Source organism: Canis lupus, chromosome 24 (assembly GCF_003254725.2).
Source record: "Canis lupus dingo isolate Sandy chromosome 24, ASM325472v2, whole genome shotgun sequence".
NCBI lineage: Eukaryota > Metazoa > Chordata > Mammalia > Carnivora > Canidae > Canis > Canis lupus.
Genome location: NC_064266.1, coordinates 42,029,486 through 42,045,830, shown reverse-complemented (window position 1 = coordinate 42,045,830; position 16,345 = coordinate 42,029,486). Strand labels below are relative to the sequence as shown.

Sequence of the window (16,345 nt, the reverse complement as noted above, 5' to 3'; positions counted from 1 at the left end):
CGACCCAAGCAGGGAGACAATGAACGGAGTGCACCTGAGGGGGGAAATGTGCCTGGTGGCCAGCTCCAAGGGGGCTCCCGAGGATCCTGGCCTCCTGCGTGGTTCCCCTCACGCTGAATCAGGACTGGCCTCAGTGACCAGTAGAGCACAGTGGGAGTTTGTGACTTCCAGGGTGAGGTCATAAGATGCATCACGGCCTAACCTCATTCTCTGATCACTTGCTCTGGGAGAAACCAGCCACCATGTTGTGAGGTCACATAAACATCTCCATGGAGACACCATGGAGAGAAACTGAGGCCTCCTGCCAAGAGCCACCACCAACCTGGCAGCCATGGGACCGTCCCACCTGAGAAATGGAGCCTCCGGCCACAATCGAACCTTCAGATGATGCAGCCCCAGCTGACATCGTGACTGATGCTGTATGAGATTCTCAGCCAGAGCCACCCAGCGAAGCTGCCACCAAATTCTCGACCCAGAAAAGCTGTGTGAGTTCATAAGTATTTATTGTTGACCAAAGCCACTAAGTTTTGGGGCAATTTGTTATGCAGCAATAGGTAGTCACCTACACAGAGCCTTGGTTATTAAATTATGAGACTTTTTATGAATCATAGATAAGTAAGATTATCCATTGATCTTAGTGGGTACAGGAGAACTGGAAGGGACAGTGAAGGAGGGGTAAAAGGTGAAAAAAATAGACACGTGGGCTCTGTTTCAATTTCAATAACAGCAATTACTGAAAGCTAGCTTATTGTGGCATCTTATTGTCCATCTGCTTCCTTGCTATTTTTCCCAATCTGACCCCACTTCAGGAACTTGGCATTCACTGTTCTTCCCCCTGGACCATCTCCCCAGATCTTCACACGGCTCCTCCCCTCTCACCATTTGGGCTCAGCGCACACAGCACTTTCTTCTCTGACCACCCTTGCCACCCGTTTATTAGCTTAGTTTTATTAGCTACTTTTATTAGCCTAGTACACCTGTCTTCGACACTGATGGGACCCCTGCGGAGTCAGGGTACTAATGTCTCCTGCCCACCGCCCTGACTCCTGCCTGGCACAGAAGGGGACGTTGGTGCTGTCCACGGCCAGGCACCCACTCAAGCACTTTACGTGCATTATTTTATGTAATCTTCCCAAGAGCCTGAGAGTCAGTCCCATGATTATCCTTTTTTTACAGGTAAAGGATCCAAGGTTGGTCATACAGCCAGTAAACATGAGAGTTGGGATTCCAACCTCAACCTGTCCACCTTGACGCTCAGCCAGCATGCTGGGTGTGAACCGACCATTCAAACGGGGTGTGCTGAGGAAATTAAGGCACAATGTGGGAGGCTGAGTCTGGGATTCACGGGGCAGGGTGTGGGGATAGGGGTTAGGCAGGCTGGCATGACGGAAATGAAGAATCCGTGATTATTTGGGTTGTTGGCCCTTCTACAAATTTCATAATTCCTGATTCTATGCCTGAGAACACTTTCAGCTTAAGAGACCTAAAATGTTGTTTTATACACTAAACTCCAACAAATACAGTAGGTGTCAGTAAATGTACACTCATTTGGTCATTTATTAACTGTCTGCTGTGTGCCAGACATAATTCCAGGCACAGGAGATACATCAATAACCAGACAGACAACATTTCCTGCCCTCGTTTCCATCTCCTGTCTTGCCTTTGAGGGAGAGAGAACGGCAGAACAATGAGTAACCAAAGAAAACAAATAACCATATAAAGGAAATAGTAACAGCTTTCAAAAGCCAGTTGGATGAAGCCAGAAGGACTCTGTGGTAGGAATCTCCAGGAGAAATCTCCTTTAGGTGATGTGATTTGGGAGGTTTTTGCCAAAAAGCTTTAACCAGGGAAACGGGGACCAGTTGTCATAGGAGTGCCAAAGGGCCAGCATGTGTGCAAATGCCCTGAGGTGACAAAGAGTTAGACCTGCCTCAGGATATGATGGAAGTCAGCATGGCGAGATTAAAGCCAGCAAACCCGAGCTAGGCGGGAGAAGAGGTTAGACAGATGGACAGGCACAGGCCACGTCAGCCTCTATAAGGACAAGGCAAGGACTTGGGATTTTATTTCAAGTTTCAGAGGATGCCATTGGAAGGTTTGGGGATAGATATGATTTTTTAAAAGATTTTATCTATTTTTTCATGAGAGGCAGAGACACACAGGCAGACGGAGAAGCAGGCTCCATGCAGGGAGCCTGATGTGGGGACTCCATCCCAGGACCCCAGGATCACACCCTGAGCTGAAGGCGGATGCTCAACCACTGAGCCACCCGGGTGTCCCTTCTTTTTTAATTAATAGACTTTTCTATAGCAGTTTTAGGTTTGCAGAAAAGCTGGACAGAAAGTATAGTATCCCCATACCCCTGCTTCCCCCCACCTTGGCCCCCCTATTTTTAACAGCTTGCAATAGTGTGCTACGTTTGTTACAACTATTGTACCAATCCTGATGCATCACTATTAACTCAAGCCTGCAGGGTACATTAGGGTTCGCTCTTGGTGGTGTCCAATCTGTGGGTCTTGGCAAATGGATGATGACATGCGTGCACCTTTGCAGTATCGTACAGAGCAGCCTCACCGCCCCCCAGATGCCCTGCGTGCCACCTCCTCACCCTTCTCATCACCCCCTGCCCCCCAAGTCCCGGCAACCACCGATCTCACTGTCTCTGTATCCTGCTTTTTCCAAAAGTCATATAGTTGGAGTCGTACAGCAAGTGACCCTTCAGACTGATTTCTCTCACTTGGCAACACGCATTCGAGGTCCTTCGCTGTCTCTTCGTGGCTTGAAAGCTCATTTTCTTTTTGCTGAATAATTTTCCACTGTTTCTAGGTCCCGCAGCTTGTTTATCCCTTTGACCGTGTGCTGTGTGGGAAGTAGGGGATCGACTGACTGGTGGGCACGCCTGTGAGGAAGGGGAGAGAGTAGGCTGGGCAGAGTGAGCGAGCGGCCCAGCGACCAGGCCGCGTTCCTGTCCCTGAGACAGCTGGCCACACACACCCCCCGGTCCCCTTGAGCCATCCGCTCACTGGACACAGCCCCCAACCGATGGCAATCAGCCTGCCAGCCCTGGGTTCTCACAGCCTCTCCTGAGGATGTCAGAAGCCTGACTTCCCATGAGCCCCCATGGAATGACAACACAATGAAAATAAAAATACAAAAGGGGCTCTTTATGATGAAACTGTCCTCAAAACCATTGCCACATTCGAAAATAACAATCAGTCAATTTTTCCGCACTCATTCCCAACCCACAATCGTGTCTTGCTGGAAACCCAGAGGACAGGACTTTGAAGATCCCTCTACAGCTCTGGAGGGTGATTCAGAGTTGGGTTTGGTGACTGTGTGTGAGCATGTTTTCAGACAGGCCACCAGAAGCTCCGCATTGTTTTAGGAGCCCTTCAAACACGGGCAATAAATCAAACTCATCCAAGATGCACACTGGGGAAAGGCGCAACCCGATGGGGGTGGCGCTCTTGGCGCTAAGCGGCTCTCATCATAGTGCTTTAGATCAAGGGCCGTGAAGTGGGGTGGGGGTGGGGGGTGGGGGGACTCTCCCTGCTTTTCCATTGCTCAACCCACTCTGTCAGCTTGGGTGTTTGCCACCCAGGCTGGGAAGCAGAGCAGGACTGGACTGATTGGCAGACAACAGACTCCGAATACAGGAAGCAGGGAGGGGCTGCCCCAAATGTCAGGGCTCCGGGCCTGCAGACTGTGAAGAAGCCGCTCGAGTGACAGCAAGTCCAGCCTAGTGGGTACCGGCTCCAGGGCAGGGAGGTGACCTTCAGGAAGTGACGGGGCCCTCTCTGAGCCTTGGCTCTCAGGTCTGTGAAGTGGGAATGGTAACAGTAGTGCCCACCTCCTGACTCTTGATTGTCAGGGGAGATGGATTTTGTGCTCACCTCCCACTACCACCAAAAAATTTTAAAAAGTTTTATTGAGGTATAATTAAGATGCCATGAAATTCATCTATTATAAGTGTGTTGTTCAATGAGCTTTATTTAGTGCATTTGGACAATTGTGCAGACACCTCCCCAGCCCCATTTAGAATACTTTGCTTGCCCTGTAAATTCCATTTAGCGGTCAATCCCGCTCTCACATCCCCTGGGAGCAACCAGTATGTACATAGGTACATTGTGAAAGTGTCTAGGATTAGCAGTATCTTCTTCCAGGCAGGACCATTTACATCGTAGCCCCCAGGCTGGGGCATTACACAACTCCAACAACCATCCACAGCAGCCTGTTTGTGTGCTCCCGTCACTGGCAGTGACTTTTCCCTGCAAATTGTATTTTCTGGGGGGAAATGCTCAGGATACAACAGAAAGTGAAACGGAACTGAAAACTCTGAGAAAGTATGGTCTTCATTCGGTTAAAAATGTGCACATACCCTCAAGTCAAAAATAAAGAGACTAGCAGGAAATACACCAACCTTTTTATAGTCATTGTCTTGGGTGACAGATTTTAGGTATGATCTTGATTTATGTATACTTTTCTGCGCTCTGTAAGACACGTGCTATTTTTATAATGCATGACTTATGTGATTGGAGAAGGAAGGTGATGAACGCATTCGTTTTTCCCTTCCTAGACAGGCAGATTGATTTCCTCTGGTGACATAGTCAAAGAAACTTTGCGGATCCTCACCTCAATTTTGTTTCTGGAGAAAAAGCAGGACGTAATTAATGAAATAACCCACGTCTCTGTTTTGCACATGAAAGCGTGTGCACGCACGCACATGTACACGCTATACTAAATAAGGCTTTTTCTCAAGATGACTTATTACGTTTGGCCAAATGAGATTCTGCAAGACAAATCTTATTTGTCCAATTGCATTAAATGTCCTCTCACTTATGGATTTTTCCCAGACGAATCTGAGAACAAAAAACTTCCTCGTTCTTCAAAGGTCACTTCTTTATTTGTAGGAAATTAGAAATTGTCCCACAATAAACTCTCTGAACATGGCATACTTTCATTAAAATCAGTTAGTCATTCGATGAATAAAATACCTATTTCTGAACCGTCTCAAAGGCAGTCATTGTTCCCTGCAGGGTATCCCTATCTGTGACGGGCTGCGGCAATTCGTCAAGAGCTTTCTCTATTCATCAACAACCGTTTCTCGAGTCTGTTGGGAAAGCTCTCTTTATATCTGATATGGAATAGTATCCCTCAGTCAGGAAACTGGTGGTTAAAAAAAAAAAAGAATAAAAAGCTTAAATTTCCCCAAAACCCCCTTTTTTATTAAATAAAATTAGTAACACAAGAGCAAAGGTAATGCAAGGCTAATTGTAATTAAATGCCATGGATGTTAAAATGTCAGGACGTACACACAAACTCCAACCACATGGAATGGAACATCAGCTGTACTATTATTGCTAGTCCTCTTGCTTAATTAACGATTTTCTTAAGCTGGAACTGTTAAAAAAATGCCATCACATATAATTCCGTATCATAAACTGTAGTTTGGGCTCTGTGGATGCTTGGGGAGATACAAGATGCTGCTTCTGAGAACTTTCTAGAACTTTCTAGTGGTTTGGTTCCTCTACAGCTAGTGATTTTGTTCCCCAAGGACACTCATCTGTAGACGATTTTTGGCTGTCATCGTCAGGGGTTGGGGTGCCAGAGATTTCGGCTGGCATCTAATGGGTGAAGGCCAAGGAGGGCGTTGGGCAACCTGCAGTGCTCAGGACCACCCCATAGCAAAGAACTATCTGGCCCACACGTCAAGATTGCTGAGGTTGAGAAACCACATTGTAAAGGAAATAAAAATGAATTTTGTAAAAAAAAAAACATTAAAATTAAAATATTCACAATTTGACCTCCAGAATGCCAATTTCCTGGAAAACAAGTTCGTACTCTTGAAAAAAACATCAAAAATGACAATCCGTTTGGTGGGGGAGGATCAAGTAAGCCGCATTTTACCACTACTCATTAATCTGATCCAAGTTCTCAAAATCAGAAACAAAAACGAAAGCTCATTCTCTTCACACCTCACCTCTCCTTCGGCCCCCGAACCAGGAACAACTGCCAAGATTCCTGGGTCAAAGCCACCAATGTGCAGCTGAAATGGTGAAATGGTGAGCTGGGATTCATCCCCCCACTTCTGGGCTCTCGAGTCCGGTCCAACGAGAGACCCCAGAGGCCTCCGGTCATGTCTAGGAGGTGGCCTATGAGTAGCATTGATTTTTTTTCTTTCTGATTATCTGCATTTCCTAAACTGACTACCATGAACGTGTTACTTGTTAAAAAGAAAAAACAAAAAAGTTGTTTGTTAACATAAGTCCGTCCCCTCCTCCGGCTGTCCCAGAATCCTCCAAAGACTGCTTCTGCCAACACGAGACAGAAAGACACGACATACAAACTTGTCCCCGGCTGGGTCCCAGGGGGTTAGTCTCCTTTTTTTCATAAGCAATGAGGTTAGAATGGGGATTTTTTAATAAAAGATTTTATTGATTTAAGAGAGAAAGATAGGGAGAGAGAACATGAAGGGGGGAAGGGGAGAGGGAGAAGAAGGTGCCCCGTTGAGTACGGAGCCCGACACGGGGCTCGATCCCAGGACATTGGGACCATGACCTGAGCTGAAGGCAGAGGCTTGACGGACTGAGCCACCCAGATGCCCCAGAATTGGGACACTTTCAGGTTCAGCTGTGAAAGGCAAAGACCTAATGACCACCTGGGATGAGCCCTGATTTCTCCTCTGGCCTCCTGGGGACAGCCCAGCCTGGGGCACCTGCAGGAGGTGGGACACAGGGAGGTTTCTGCAGGGGACAGAGGAAGCAGATGGATGCAGAGATGGGGCTAAAGCCAGCTCCTCAAGAGGGAAGGGGAGCTGCCGGTGGCAAAGGGGGCGTAGGGAAAGTCAAATACTCAAGGATGAAGCTTGTTTGGGCCTGTTTGGGAGTTTGCTTGGAACGAAAGGGGTTCCCAGGTCACAGGACCTCCAGTGCAGAAATGGGCAGGAGACTCTCAGCCAAACCGGGACAGGTTGGTCCCCTTCCTTGCTGAAAGTCACAGTCCCCAGAGCGCTGGCTGGAAACTAGCACCCACCTGCCTCCCCCCGCCACGCTGGGCAGGCTCTCCAGCCTTCAGCCGAGGGGCTTCCCACGTGGGGATAAAGGGGCATCTCCTCATTTCTGTTCTCCTGGAAACCCCTTCTGTGATCTACGCGCAGCCTGGGGATCTGCCCCCTTCACTTCTTAATAGAGTTCATCTGAACCCACGCCAGGAACGTTAACGAATTTAGCCTTGCCCATTAAGACGCAGATAATTGTTTGAAAAAAAAGCATCTGTGTGTAGCAGCTCCATTGTATTCCTCCCCGCTAAGGGTGGCTGCCCCACCCTTGGGGGCACTAGTGAAAGTCCCCCCCCTACCCCATCAGCACACACCCCCTCCCCCCCCCCCCCGCCCCCCGCCACCGCTGGGCCCAGAGAGGGAGTAACATGAAGCCATGATGATCCGAACCAGGTCAGAGTTGGAAGCCTCTTGAAGGCTGGCCTGATACAAGTGAGACCTAGAGGATCCTGGGGGTGCAGAGGGCTGGGTGTGGGTAGGGAGGGAGGGGGAGAGGGAAGGAACCCGAGAGCAGAGAGCTGGGGACCTGGCAGGTGGGAGGGTGGAGGATGCTGGTCACAGAGGTGGGGTGGGGCTTCCCCAGGTAAGGTCAGAAGGGGGGGCATCTGTTCCTGAGCTGGGGAGTGGGACACACAGAGTTGCATTACCAGACGAGCCCCTCCCTTCTGGCAGGTTCTCATTCTGCATCAGCGACAGGTAGAAAGGCCCCATCTTCCTTTCACTTATGAGGCCAACTAGGCGATTCCGAATAGTCCCAAAGAGGGAATGGCATGGGGAGGCGGGCGGCGGCCTTGGGGGCCTTCATGGGTATAGCCTAGGGTAGAAGAGCTCCCCCCTCCAGGAACTGCTATGTGAGCTGAGGCCCGAGGGATGACGATCCTGTCCAGTTAGAGCAAAGGGGTGGCGCCGTGGGCCGTCCTCCAGGCAGAGCGGGAGAACAGAAGTAGAGGAGCAGAAGGAAGGCCCAGGAGCCCAGGAGCGGCCAGGAGGGAGAGAATGAGGGTGAGGTCAGGCAGGAGGCGAGTCTGGGTGAGTCAAATGATCCAGAGCAAAATTAAAAGGCAGACCCAGTGGGTAAACTTACTAAGAATTTCAAGACAGAGATGACAGTGTTTAAATTAGGTGCAGGGTTTTTCTGAGCGCGGGCCTGTGTTACTGACTGGGTTGTCTGTCCACGAAGCTGGTTCTGGGTTCAGACCCCCAGGCTCGTGCAAACTCACCAGTTCACTTGCAGTTTAAGGGCCACTGGAGGCCTTGGAGGAGCCAGACAGGCAGGGGCAAGACCTGACCTGACTTAAAACCAGGAGGGCTTCCTGGAGGCTGTGGCCTTTGTAGGGTGAGAGGCAGCGGTAACCTTGACTTGGACCTTGAACCTGCTGACGTGTGGTGTAGTGAATGGACCAGTCGGACAACAGCCCTGCCCAGACATGCTTGAGGATGGAGCTCCTTTCCACAGAGCATTCCAAGGACCCGGGTTCCACGGGGTCCACTTTGGGAACACCAGTGCTGAGAAATCCCTTAAAGACCAGGCACCTTGGGCAGTCCGGGTGGCTCAGCGGTTTAGCACCACCTTGAACCCAGGGCCTGATCCTGGAGACCCGGGATCGAGTCCCACGTCAGGCTCCCTGCATAGAGCCTGCTTCTCCCTCTGCCTGTGTCTCTGCCTCTGTGTGTGTGTGTGTGTGTGTGTGTGTGTGTGTCTCATGAATAAATAAATAAAATCTTTAAAAAAAAAAAAAAAGACCAGGCGCCTGGGTGGCTCAGTCAGTTACGTGTCCAGGTCAGGATCTCAGGGTCGGGGGATCCAGCCCCGTGTCAGGCTCTGCACTGGGCATGGAGCCTGCTTAAGATTCTCTCTTTCTGCCTCTCCCCTGCCTGTTCCCACTTGCTCACTCTCTCTCTCTCTCTCTCTTTCTTTCTAAAACAAGAACAAAAAAAAAAAAAAGAAAAAGAAAAAGAAACCCCTTAGAGACCAATACTGTCTCATGTCTACAAGGAGAAACAGGCCCAGAGAGGGGCCGGGGGTCAGCTGAGGGCACACAAACATGACAGATGCGGGAGCGAGGTGGTTGCCTTCGGGGTCCCCCCTCGGGGTTCTTTCTGAGCCCAAGGCCAGCACCCGCGGAGCACGTGCAGTCACAGGGCCTGGAAACCGACCAGGTGGCCCCAAATGTCACACTGGACAGGCTACGAGCTCAGACGGGAGAGGGGAAGGGAAGGGGAGGCGGTCGTAGGACATCTGAGCTTCGGGCCCTCTGAGAACAGGCGGATGCATGTGTTCCATTCAGAAAGAGGCTCCAGCCCCCTTCTTCGGGGCGAGCTTGGGTGTGTAATTTAAATCTTATTAAATCATGAATCTGGGTCAGTGGTAATTTATAGATTACCTTCATTAACTGGATAAAAATAATCACCAACTCAACAGTGAGTCATAACAGCAATTTAAAAAAAAAAAAGAAAAACAAGGCACAGCTTAGCACTGGTTGGGGTGTGAGGACATGTCTCCAATTATTGCCCGAAGATTCTGGAGATTGGCAAAAAGCAACACGCACTTGGCCCGAGACAACTCCCTTTTCTTCCCCCTCCCACCTTAATTTTTAAACCCTTCAGGAGAAATGTAATCCATATGGTTTGGATTTGCTTATGTTTAAATCATCAAAACAGCGTTTCTAAAACAGTATTTGATATTTGATGTCCACAAACCCTTTTCTCTTCTTCTTTTTTTAAAGGCTTTTGGTCTTTGAACCAGGAAGTCGTTTTGTGCTGAGATGAAAGGGGGCTGCCCCCCCCCCCTCCGGTAAGAACGCTGGCTGGGCATCCCCTCCCGCCTTCCCAGCCGCCTTCCTGTCCTGGGGGTCGGCCAGGGTCCCCAGCACTGCCCCCCACCTTGGGAAGGCGGCCCCAGAGCAGCTGGTCTCGGTGGAGACGTCCCCTGGGCTCCTGTCCCATAAGTGCGAGTGGCAGCCTGAGTTTAGCGAGAGCTGCCAAGTTCTGAGCCCGGTACAGAGGTCTTATCCACAGCGCAGTGAGGCAGGTGCTCTTATCATCCGCATGTTTTTAAATTGGCAAACTGATTCCAATAGGGATTGAGCCCGTGAGCACAAAGCCAGAGCATGGCTCCAGAGTGGAGGAGAGACCTTAAACATTTTCGAGAAGGTATCTGACGCGGAGATAAAGGATGCAAATATTCTGGAGGGTATTAACTGCTACGCACATGGAGTCACATCACCCCGGTGAGTGGCCTGCCCTCCCTCCCGCTCTCCTCCCCCTTCCCCTCCCTTTCCTGTATTTATGTTTTATTTTTTTTAAGATTTTATTTATTTATTCATGACAGACCCAGAGAGAGAGGCAGAGACACAGGCAGAGGGAGAAGCAGGCTCCCTGTGGGGAGCCTGATGCGGGATTCGATCCCAGGACCTTGGGATCACACCCCGAGCCAGAGGCAGATGCTTAATCACTGAGTCGCCTAGGCATCCCTATTTACGGGTTTAAGTTGCTTTTCCTATGACTGTTTCTTGATGTTTTCTTTCAGCCTTTTCCCTACATTTATTTCTACACAATTGTGACCATTCTGCCCATATGATTTTTTTTTTAATTTAAGTAGGCTCCACACCCAGCGTGGAGCCTGACGCAGAGCGGGGCTCGAACTCATGACCCTGAGATCAAGACCTCAGCTGAGATCAAGAGTTGGATGCTTAAGGGACTGGGCCCCCGGGGCACCCTGCACGTACAATTTTGTATCCTTCCTTTAGCTACTCAGCCTCAGCACTGAGAATGTTTTCATACTTATCAAGACATCTCCTGAGTGTCCTTCAGTGACCACGCAGCCCTCCTCCCCACACTCTCTCACTCCCCAGCGTGCGTGACTCTGCCCTTTTGGGGGAATATGGGCTCGTTCCCACATTTTTGTCGTTGTTCTAGGACCAATGGCCCGTGAATATCTTTGTGCACAGAACCTGAACAATGTGTTTTGGCCTCAGTTTTGATTCTGACTCAGCACCCCTGGGGATACATTTCAGATTTAAAAAAAAGTAAAGAGAGTTAACATTCACGGAGCACTTACCAGGTGGCAGGTGCCCAGCCGAGTGCTTGCATTTGTTGTTTCATTTAATCCCCACCACAACCTGGTGTATTTTGGGCTAGAATCCCCACTTCACAGAGGAGAAAACTGGGCCCGGGGGAGCAGAAGTAAGCTGTATTCATCTCCTGAGGCCGCCCCAATAAACCGCCACATAGTGGGTGGCTTAAAACAACGGACGTTTATTCTCTCACGGTTCTGGAGACCAGAAGTTCAAAATCAAGGTGTTGGCAGGATTGGCTCTTTCTAGAGGCTCTGAGGGGAACTCAGGCACATGCCTCGCTCTGGCTTCTGGTGGTCCCTGGCTCCCCGACTTGGAGACACATGGCTCCACTCTCCACCTCCATCCCTACCCGGCCTCCTCCCTGGGTGTTTCTCTGTCTTTTCTCCTCTTCTGTCTTGAGGATGATCTCATCTCGGGATCCTTACCATAATACCATCTGCAAAGACCCCTCCAAACCAGGTCCCATTCTGAGGCTCCAGACGGATGTATCTTCTGGAAGGTACCACTCAACTCACAAGAGTTGCATTGTCCCGAAGGTGGTCCTATTGGAGAAGGGGACACCACAATGCAGTTGACCCACAACTTATCCTATGGCTTTCCTCCCACAGATGTACAAGGACCTGTGTGATCTCACCTGTTCATCTTATGTGAACCTTCTGATATGTACCCTATACCCTCTGATAAATACTCTTATCCCAGACCTGTTTGCTCATCCGTTAAGTCTTTCCCAGGCACACACTCCTAGGCTAGGAATTGTTGGGTTGATGAGCAAACGTGCCTCGAAGGCTTTTGCTGCGAACTTTTACAAGGCTGCAGGGCAGCTCAACAGGCAGCCTGATTAAGTCTCAGTAGGTGTTTGACCTTGGCAGTTACACCGTCTTGTTGAACCGTAGTGTCCTTCTCTGTGGATTGGACCTAATAATGGTTGTCACCTCTTCAGGCAGTGGTGGGATCTACAGCATGAATGCAGAGCCCACAGCACAATGACCGGCACCCAGAAGCAGTGTGGTTCTCACACAGCCCTCGGGCACTATCCTATCATCCCACTTCCACACTCACAGCAGCGGGGGTCCCAGTGGCCCTATTCCCTCTGGAATGACCAATCTCATTCACCTGTGCCAGTCAGATCACTAAAGCTTTTTTTTTTTTTTAAGATTTTATTTATTTATTCATCAGAGACGCACAGAAAGAGAGAGGCAGAGACACAGGCAGAGGGAGAAGCAAGCTCCCCATGGGGAGCCCAGTGCAGGACTCGATCCCAGGACCCTGGGATCACTCTCTGAGCTGAAGGCAGATGCTCAAACACTGAGCCACCCAGCTGCCCCCTAAAACTGGTTTTAATTGGTATGTATCAAGGGATCTCTGCCAGTCATGTGAACAAAGAGGTGGTTTACATCTGGGAAGGGAGAGGGTCGGTACAGTGATGGCTGTGGGATGGGCAAATAATGGGCCTGCATGACTGTACCCCCTTCATGTAAATGCCTAAGAAAATTCATCTTTCAAGAATCCCGAGTGTTATGTGACCACATATGACAGAATGGTATATGTACATATATACATACAGATTTGTAATGTGTATGTATTTTACAAATTTTATGTTATAAATATGTATATAGATTTTAAGCAGCTGAAAAATGAAGTGGTTTACAAGCTGAGCTGCTCAAGAAAACCCTATAAATGTTGTGGCTGCCTATTTTAGTCAAAGTTTCTCTCCATGAGCTTTTATTGAGAATGTGGAAGTGGACCGAGTGACAAAAATAAGGTGAGATTCCTGCCGCACAGCATGTGCTAAAATTTATTCCTGGTGGACCAAGGATTAAAATGTTAAGTAATTAAATAAGCAAATAAGTTAACGACATCATGGAATTCAAGGACTGGGAAAGTAGACCTGAATGAGTATCTTATAATCTTAGGGATGGAAAGAATCTTTTGAGGTATGGCACTGAAGATTGAAACGATAAAGAACAGTGTTGAGGGCCTAAAAATTAAAAGAAAAAACTCTGAACGGCAACTAAAATAAACAAGTTGAGGGTAACAAAATTGGTAAAATTAAGAAAAATATGAAAAATGTGACCTACAGTGTGGAACCTTAACATATAAAGAGTAATTGCTATTCAATAAGAAAAAAAGGGCCAAATATACGAATAGGATACTAACAGGTGACTAGACAAGAAATGCAAATGGCAAAGAGACACTTCATCCAGTTCACTGCCTTCCACACTATAGATGTTCAGTGAAATGACTGTTTGATCCTGAGCCTGTCCTGAGTCACTTAATAAGTGCTCACTAAGCCCTTCCCTGAGGACCACAGAGTCAGGACAAGCAGAGAACTCAGCTCTGTCCTCAGACCTGCAGAACGTCAGTGTAGTCACAGCGGCCACCGGGGAGGTTCCTGTCACTTTTGAACTGTGTGACTTCGGCCACGTGCCTCAACTTCTCTTCGCCTGATGAGTAAACAAGGATAAATGAGGACAGTGTTAATACCTACCTCACGAGGCTGTTGCAAGCATTCAGCAAGTTCGTACACGTCAAGTGCTTAGAGAACAGTGCCTGGCTCATCGTAAAGACTCAGCACTGTACTCCGCGGCGCAGAAATGGAGCTAAGATGGGGAGCAAGGAAACACCCACCATTCACAGATCTGTGCATTCAACAAATCCCTGGCCGGTGCCAAGTACATGCCAGGCGTTGGCAGAGCCACGACAAAACGCTCCTTAGATATTAAAACAGAAACTGAAGCAGGCCCGGGGAAGGGGAGACGAGCTGTGGCGGGGGAAATACCCAGGTGGTGGAAAGGAGCCCAGGGTCAGGGCCTGACTCAACTCAACTGCCGGGGATGGGGTGAGGGTGGGGGTGGGGTGGGGGGTGCTTCCTGGAGTCTGCAGCCTGGACACACGAGGAGGAGCTTCCCAGGCAGAGGTTGCTCCCGGAGGAGAAGGCAGTCAGAATCCAAGCTCTCAGGTGTGCAAGAGAACGCAGAATAATTTCAGCCCGTATTTTCTCACGGTGTAGCCCTGTCATTAGGGGGCGGGTTCGGGAGCCAGATCGCCCGAGTCATATCCAGGGTCTGCCAAAGCCCTGGTGCCAGTGTGTGTGTGTGGGGGGGGCGGGCAGGGCACTCTGTCTTGGTCTCACCTGTGGAATGAGGACAACAGTGGTATTTCTGGTGGGGTTGTGGGAGGTTTGGTGATCGCAGGCAGGTGAAACCCTCGCCGGAAGGCTGGCGCGTTGGCAAGACACACGCAGGTGGCCTCTCAGCCAGAAACCCGGGTGAGAGGGTTCTGCGGGTGGCCTTTTCAATGGGGCCACGTAGCTGAGCCCTGAAGGCCGTTGCTCAAGGGTCAGGACTTTGGACAGCTTGCAGCTGGCCTTCCCAAATTGGTTTCGGGATGATTCTACTTCAGGTTTCTCACTACTGACACCTGGAGCCAGAGCGTTCTTTTTTTTTTTTTTTTTTTAAGTAGACTCTACCCAAAGGTGAGGCTCAAACTCATGACCCTGAGATGGGGTCTCGCGCCCTGCTAACTGAGGCAGGCGGGCCCCTCCCGATCACTCTCCACCATGGGGAGACGGCGGCTATCTTGTGCGGTGTAGATGCGCAGCAGCCTCCCTGGCCTCCACTCAGCTGCCAGTAACACCCAGTTTTGATCATTGAAAAGGTCTCCAGACATTGCCAGGAGTCCCTCGGGGGCACAAAGTGGCTTCGCGGAGAACCACTGCTCCAGGTCAATGCAGGGCTTTCTGGGAACAGCCCAGCCTGGTAGGGAAGCCCTTTTTCCACCACAGAAAATATATACACCACACCGGGTGTCCACAGGCCAAATTCCAGCCCTGGGTGTGTTTTGTTTGATCCAGGAGACATTTTAAATCTCCTTGATGAGCTGACAATAGAGTCTTAAGAGTCAGGACATTGCACAGAAAAATCCAACTTTCTGGCTTCGCTTGAGAAATGGGATGATCTGATAACCCAGGGTCTGCATTCCAGCGGGGGCAGCGGTTGGGAAGACGGGAGCTGCACCTGCCCCCTTCGGATGGACCTGGCTTCCTGCGTGGCACACGCCCCACACTCTCCACTGTCCCCCAATTCCAAGGGCTGTCTACCTACCCGCTTCCATGTCCTCAGTCCTGCCAGCCCTTGAAAGGGTTTGAATTTGGAACTTGGTCTAATGTGCTTGGCGGGCAAGCATGCGCACACGCACGCAGACATATACGTACACACATGTACACACCCACACACGCACACGCATGCATAAAACATGTATAAAATGTGTGCATATAAACGGACACACATGTACACATACGTGTGCACGCACACACACGCACATGCACCAAACTCACCTATGCCCACCCCCCACAGCCCAGGACACAGTGTCCCTGTTGTGCACACCTGGCTACAAGGCTCTGCCCTTTGAAGCCATGCCTTCCTCCCCACAGGGAGTCTCTGGGTGTCAGGCCCGATTGATGGATGGGACAGCTCGGCTCTCAAAACTGCCGCATGTGTTTATTATGGCGATGAGTGTGGGCCAGGCCGCTTCTGGCTTGTGTAAGTGTCAACTGGTGACAACATGTGCTCTACAGAAGGCAGATGTCAAAGCAGACTGGGGCAGCGGATGGCCGCCTGCGCGCCGGGACCACCCAGGGTCAGCGCCCAGGCTGGCCGGGACTCTGGTCACCGTGCTGCTCCCCTGGCCTTTGGCGACAGAAATAAGAGTATGGAAAGTGACACTGGGCCACCAGGGCAGTCCGACTGGAAGACCACAGCCCGCTGGGCGAGTGGGGAGAGCTGCCAGCCGTGGCCCCGGGGCCCAGGCCAGCCCTGGAGGAGCCCGGGAGCCTGCACAGTGCCCCTTTGGCTCTCTTGGGAAGGTTCTCTGGCCCCATCCAGCCCCCTTGAGGCCACAGACACAGACAGAGGGACTGTCACACCGCCGTTTGAATAATAGTTACGCACTGAGGTCTGACTTGGTACCGGGCACTTCCTATTCACTTCAAGGACCTTATCACCCTAACTCTATAAAGAAGGCAGCTTAGTACCCAAACTTGTTGAAGCTCAACAGGTTGTATCAACAGCTAAGGCTTACTGCCACGTAGTATGTGCTGAGCGTGTGCTGGGCGTAAGGCTAAGCACGGAGCACGTCCTGTCAAGTGATCTTTGCTACAATCTTATGAATGATGTTCTATTAGTCCTGCTTTATGGTTAACAAAATCAAA

General features: G+C 50.1%; 1 long non-coding RNA gene across 8 annotated transcripts in view; it reads left to right on the top strand.

Annotated features, from left to right (window-relative positions):
- The first annotated feature begins 215 nt into the window (after nt 1-215).
- LOC112674157 (uncharacterized) overlaps nt 216-16,345 on the top strand; it is a 29,014-nt gene continuing 12,884 nt past the window's right edge. The window contains exons 1-5 of one of the 8 annotated variants that reach the window (XR_007405579.1): nt 216-485; nt 9,784-9,851; nt 10,138-10,287; nt 10,587-11,635; nt 11,745-11,836. This is a non-coding gene — a long non-coding RNA (uncharacterized LOC112674157). Of the gene's footprint in view, nt 486-9,783; nt 9,852-10,137; nt 10,288-10,586; nt 11,636-11,744; nt 11,837-12,312; nt 12,337-16,345 lie in introns of those variants that run through there. The other 7 variants (XR_007405578.1, XR_007405576.1, XR_007405577.1 and 4 more) reach the window with 7 other exon arrangements.